Below are 5,725 nucleotides of genomic sequence, written 5' to 3'. Positions count from 1 at the left end.
CCTTTTATCTTGGTAGATACTGCATAAAGCGCATGCGCGGGATTGGTCGGCCGCCACCAATCCCGCACAGGGGAGAATCCACTGCTGTTTACAAAACAAAAGTAACAACCAATCAGACCCTCCAACCAAACAATACATCACAAAACCCTTAGTCCTGCTAAATTAGTTCTCTTTCTTTCTTTCTTTCTTTCTTTCTTTCTTTCTTTCTTTCTTTCTTTTTTCTTTCTTTCTTTCTTTCTTTCTTTCTACTTTGTAACTATAACTACAGAAACACCTGCACCATTGTTGCTATATCACTTTGTTTTGATGCCCATGCTATTAAAGATAAGAATGTATTTATAGGATATAGGGTATTGATTATATTCAGCGGTTGTATAAGTACACAGAGCCCTTTCTTAAGTAACAGTAAAAATACCCACACAAAAAGATAATCAGGTAAAAGTAAAATTTCCACGTATATAAACACGCTCCAAAATATACTTGTGTATCAAAAGTAAACATAGTAGTACAAATATTTTTTTCTGAGTGTAACACATTAATTTATTTGAAAGCAACACAGGTGGTGTTAGTTCCCAAAAGTATCATCTTGTCTTACCTTATCTTCTAGCTGGGATCAGCTCCAGCGACCCCGCGATCCACTAGTGAATAAGCGGTGATAGATGATGGATAGCTATATATACTGTAAATATATATATATGTGTCTGTGTGCTTGACTCACAATTTATATACTGCTGGAAATGACATGAGAAACCATTTTAAAAATTGATATTGCTTTGGAGTATATGGAACATAAAAACAAGACTGAATATGCTCATGTAGGCGCATTTAGGGAGAGGACGCAGTATCAGTATCACTATCACTATAGGTAGCAGTTTCATCACAGGGCACAAATGCATGATGTACGTATTTCATGAACATGTTAGTCTTTTTAGATAAGAAAAACTAAGATGAAACAGTATTTTTGTTCATTGATAACATGCAATGCTTTTAGGGGACCAGAGCAACGCTTACTAAGTATAGAGTGTATGCTCTCATCATTTGTCCAGCATGTCCAGCTTCTTCGGTAGCAGGATTGATGAGGCGATCAGCTCTGGGTCACCAAAGATCTGACCAAATTGTTGCTGTATTCCTTCTTGACGTGTGTGTGTCCACCAATGGCAAAACTTCTTGGACAGGCGGATTTAGCTAGCTTTGGAGGAGGGAAATTTACCACAAGAGTTTTCATTTGACAACTTTCTGGACCATCTTTTTCCTACCCCATACTTCTATATAATTGTAATCAGGGAAATAATGCCCCCTTAAGTATTCACCCCACATTTTTGGCATTTTTCAACCCTACCTGAGAAGGGTCACCGTGGGCACCAGCCATGCCATCTGGGCATTCGTCTTTGCTTGCATTATATCTATGGCAGTGTACAGAATGTGTGGTATGTTTGGTATTTAAGGCTTTGTCAAAAAGACACTTTAAAGAAATCAAGCCATAAACCCATGTGGTAGTGGCGAGCTCCAGAGTGCACTGTACCTTTTTGTAAAATAAAGCTTGGACTGATAGAAATACCCTCAGATCTGATGTCACTGTGTGAGGCAGCTGAGAGAAAAACATTGAAGCAGTGATATTCCAAAAGGGTCAGAACACTGCTTCAGTAAGGAGAACTACAGCAACATTGATGAGTGGTAGTTACATAAGAACAGGAATGCAGGATCCACAAAGCTCACCCTCTCTCCCTGAAGGGTTGCATGATTGCATGATTTGCACGTAGTAGGTAAAAGTTTTAAATTTATACCACTAGGGGGCGGTGGAGCATTTGCTGCTGATCTGCCTATGTCAAACTGCTGTGGGGTAAAAGACAAAATCGCAGAAGTAATGAATGTAATGAGGAGACAAAGACTGAGCACATTTCATGTACCACATCTGATCTTACAAGCAGTAGACACTGAACATGAACACAGTTGATGCCACCACCCTAACCTGTACACAAAAGTCAAAAATAAAAAAATACACTTTTTTATGTGTCAATAATATACCAAAGATATACTGAGAGGCTCTATGAACACACAGTGATGATAACACATTTGCAATGATTCCAATATTGTGCCACCAATGAACCAAAACTGAGAATTCCAGGTTAGGCTGCCAATTCTTTAAAAAGATGTTGTGCCTAATTGCGACTATATGATTGTGTCTGTTTTTATATATTTATAAATTGCTGACTATCTAAATCCAGGTAAAATGTTATATATACAAAATATATATATTTATATATATGTTCAGTCAAAATTGGTTCAGTTAAAATTGGTTTAGTCATTCTGCAAACAAAGAAACAATTGATAGGGTCATCACAGAGCCTCTTTCATGGAGGTAATAGGCAGGGCTGCGCATAAGCAGTATGTAGGTTCATGCACCCTAAAATAAAATAAGTGTCTAGTCACTCATGAAAGAGATAAACAGAGTGTATTTAACTTTCTCTGTCTCTCCGTCTTTTATCAGTTCTCTGCTGATGTCAATCTTTGGAATGAATTTAATTCACAGTGAGTTTTCACTCTTGTTTTTGTGGCCGTGTTCACCCATCCAGAGTACATTAGTATTGGTTGGGAGGAGAGACACCTGTTGCAAGCACTGTATGCCTCTTCTACCCACAGCCAGCGCTGCAAGTTTTAAATGGAACAGTTTTTTTTATGACTATTTGTTTTTATTGAAGCAAACATTTTACATGACATTGCACATACAATTATGGGATATTTTGGAGATCTTTTTTTTATACAGAAAGAGGGGGAAAAAGAGAGAGAAAAAAAGGAAGGTTGTATTATTAGATTAGAATAGATTAGATTAGATTAGATTAGATTAGATTAGATTAGATTAGATTAGATTAGATTAGATTAGATTCAACTTTATTGTCAATGAGCAAGTACAGGTACAAGCCAATGAAATGCAGTTAGCATCCAACCAGAAGTGCAAAAGTGTACTGTTATATATACAGAATAAAGAATACAGAATATATACAGAATAAACTATATACACTATATATACTATGTAAACTATATAAACTAACTATAATTATAAATAAATAAATAAATAAGTAAATAGTGCAACGAGTCAAAACCGAAGTGAAATGGAAATGATCAGTGCAAAACAGAAGTTGTGCAAATGGCAGTGGAGTGCAAGATGATGCTGGTGGGGGGATGGAGTAGAGTTCAACAGGGTCACCGCCTCGTGGAAAAAACTCTTCCTGAGCCTGCTGGTGCGAGAGCCGAGGCTTCTGTAACGCCTGCCGGATGGGAGGAGGGTGAAAAGTTTATTATTGGGGTGGGATGAGTCTTTTATAATGTTCCTGGTTTTGCCCAGACAGCGACGACAGTAGATCTCTCCGATGCTGTCCAGCTGTGTAGCGGTGATCTTTTGGGAAGTTTTCACCACCCGCTGGAGTGCTTTCCAGTCTGATGCGGAGCAGCTGCCATACCATACTGTGATACAGTTTGTGAGAATGCTCTAAATGGTACAGCGGTAGAAGTTCACCAGGATCCTGGGACAAAGGTGAGCTTTCTTAAGGCTCCAAAGAAAGTAGAGGCGCTGTTGCGCCTTTTTAACCAGGGGGGAGGAGTTTATGGACCAGGTGAAATCATCGGAGATGTGGATGCCAAGGAACTTGAAGCTGGACACACGCTCCACTGCAGCTCCGTTGATGGAGATGGGGGTGTGTGCCTGGCTCCCAGCCCGCTTGAAGTCCACGATGATCTCCTTGGTTTTCTTGGTGTTGAGTGCTAGGTTGTTGTCAGCACACCACGTGGTCAGGTGCCGTACTTCCTCCCTGTAGGCTGTCTCATCGACGCCTCTGATCAGGCCTATCACCGCGGTGTCGTCTGCGAACTTAATAATGGAATTGGAACCATAGATCGGAGCGCAGTCATGGGTGAATAGGGAGTAAAGGAGAGGGCTCAGCACGCAGCCTTGTGGCATGCCAGTGTTCAGGGTGATGGTGGAGGAGGAGAGGTTGCCTATCTTAACAGACTGATAGTCTGTTAGATAGAAAGTCCAGAGTCCAATTGCAGAGGCATGAGTTGATACCAAGCTGGCTGAGCTTGGAGATCAACTTGGAGGGGATCACAGTGTTGAATGCTGACCTGAAGTCAATGAACAGCATTCTGGCGTAACAGTTTGGGGTGTCCAGGTGTGTCAGTGTGGAGTGAAGTGCGTCTGAGGTGGAGAGTGTGAGAGGCCGATCGTTGAGAGGTAGAGCTGCCTTGGACATCACTTCCCTTTCGGGACAGCGTCGCTAAGCCATGTTTCTGTAAAGAACATGAGACTGCAGTCCATTATCATTACTATTGTTGTTGTCAAACTTTATACGTAGACCCTGACATAGGCAATATGAGGTACAAGTAGATTGAAATTGAAGCAGCCGGAAGCCACAGCCGCTGGGGGTTGTGAGAACATGGCACAGTAGTGTGGGCGCAGATTCCAGGATGGCATCAGTGATGTTGATGCGATGATCTCATAGGGTAAATACAGCTTTTACAGGATGGTGTCAAACAGCAATGTAGGCTACTACAAATCACATCATAGGCTGTGGTAAAGAGAAGGAGAGAAGAGAGAAACTAAAAAAACAAAAAAACAAAACAAAGAGAGGACATCCCACCCAGAGACCCAACCCAACCCCGCAGTCACACAACCTGGCATCCATAAAACCTCGTCCTGGCCTGCCTGGGATGTAAAATAAAATGAAAAAATAAAAAGGAACTGATTGGTGTTCAGGTTTTCAGTCACTGGTCTGGCATAGCCTGTAGATCTGTGAAGTAAGAGAGAAATGGTTGTCATCTCTGATAGAACTTATCATTGTGGCCCATCATAGTGTACTTGATTTTCTTGAGTTTAAGAAAATACATCGTAGAAAAGCACGGGACGGGTGAAAATTATGGGTAAAATTTTGTCTAACAAGTGTACAGTTTGCAGTAATGGTTATGTAGCATGTAGCTTGCAATGCAACACGGTTGTCAAAGGTAGTTATGTTATTATGCTCTTAATCATTCCACCAGATGAAACACTATAAAATCACTTGCGACTATAATGGTATGGTTCCATTTCCCATTAGCATGAATGCTGGGACACAGCTGTGTTTTTCTGTACATGCTTTCTAAATGTTGTTTATTCATTATATGCAAAACCAAACAAACTACAATTCATACATGTAATAATAATAATAAGTCTCCTCGTCTAGCTGATCAACCAAGTATCTTCCTAGCCGTCTCCATCTCCACTTCTGCAGTAGCTGCCCAGTCATCTGCTAACTCCTCTCTACCACTCAGCACCTGTCTGAACTACTCCCTTAGCTCCAGACAACAGCCTTTCTTTTTTAACTTCCGCCATCTGATCCTTGGCTCTGCCGATGGGGAAATCATGCCACCCCAACACAGAAGATTCTACTAGTTATGCCACAAATACTTCAAAAAGTTCTCACAAATACATATGGATTTCACGAAAACAATTAAAGACACACAAATGGAAATAACCCTGTGAGAAAATACAAAAAGCAGCTTTCTTGCAAGACACCAGGTCTGACACTGACTGATAAAACACACACAGACAACCTGCATACAATTTAAATTGAAAAGAGAGTGAAGAGAGGGTGACATTCATATATAACACACTGTGTCATAGTTCCCTTGTTTTTAAACCTGTTTTAATTTTGCTGTACTGTAGCACTTTGAGATTGTTTTTAACTATGAAAAG

This window comes from Genypterus blacodes, unplaced genomic scaffold, assembly GCF_046128005.1.
Source record: "Genypterus blacodes isolate CSIRO-AG114 ecotype Tasmania unplaced genomic scaffold, CSIRO-AGI_Gbla_v1 ptg000141l_1, whole genome shotgun sequence".
NCBI classification, from domain to species: domain Eukaryota; kingdom Metazoa; phylum Chordata; class Actinopteri; order Ophidiiformes; family Ophidiidae; genus Genypterus; species Genypterus blacodes.
Note: the sequence above shows the minus strand (reverse complement) of the source record.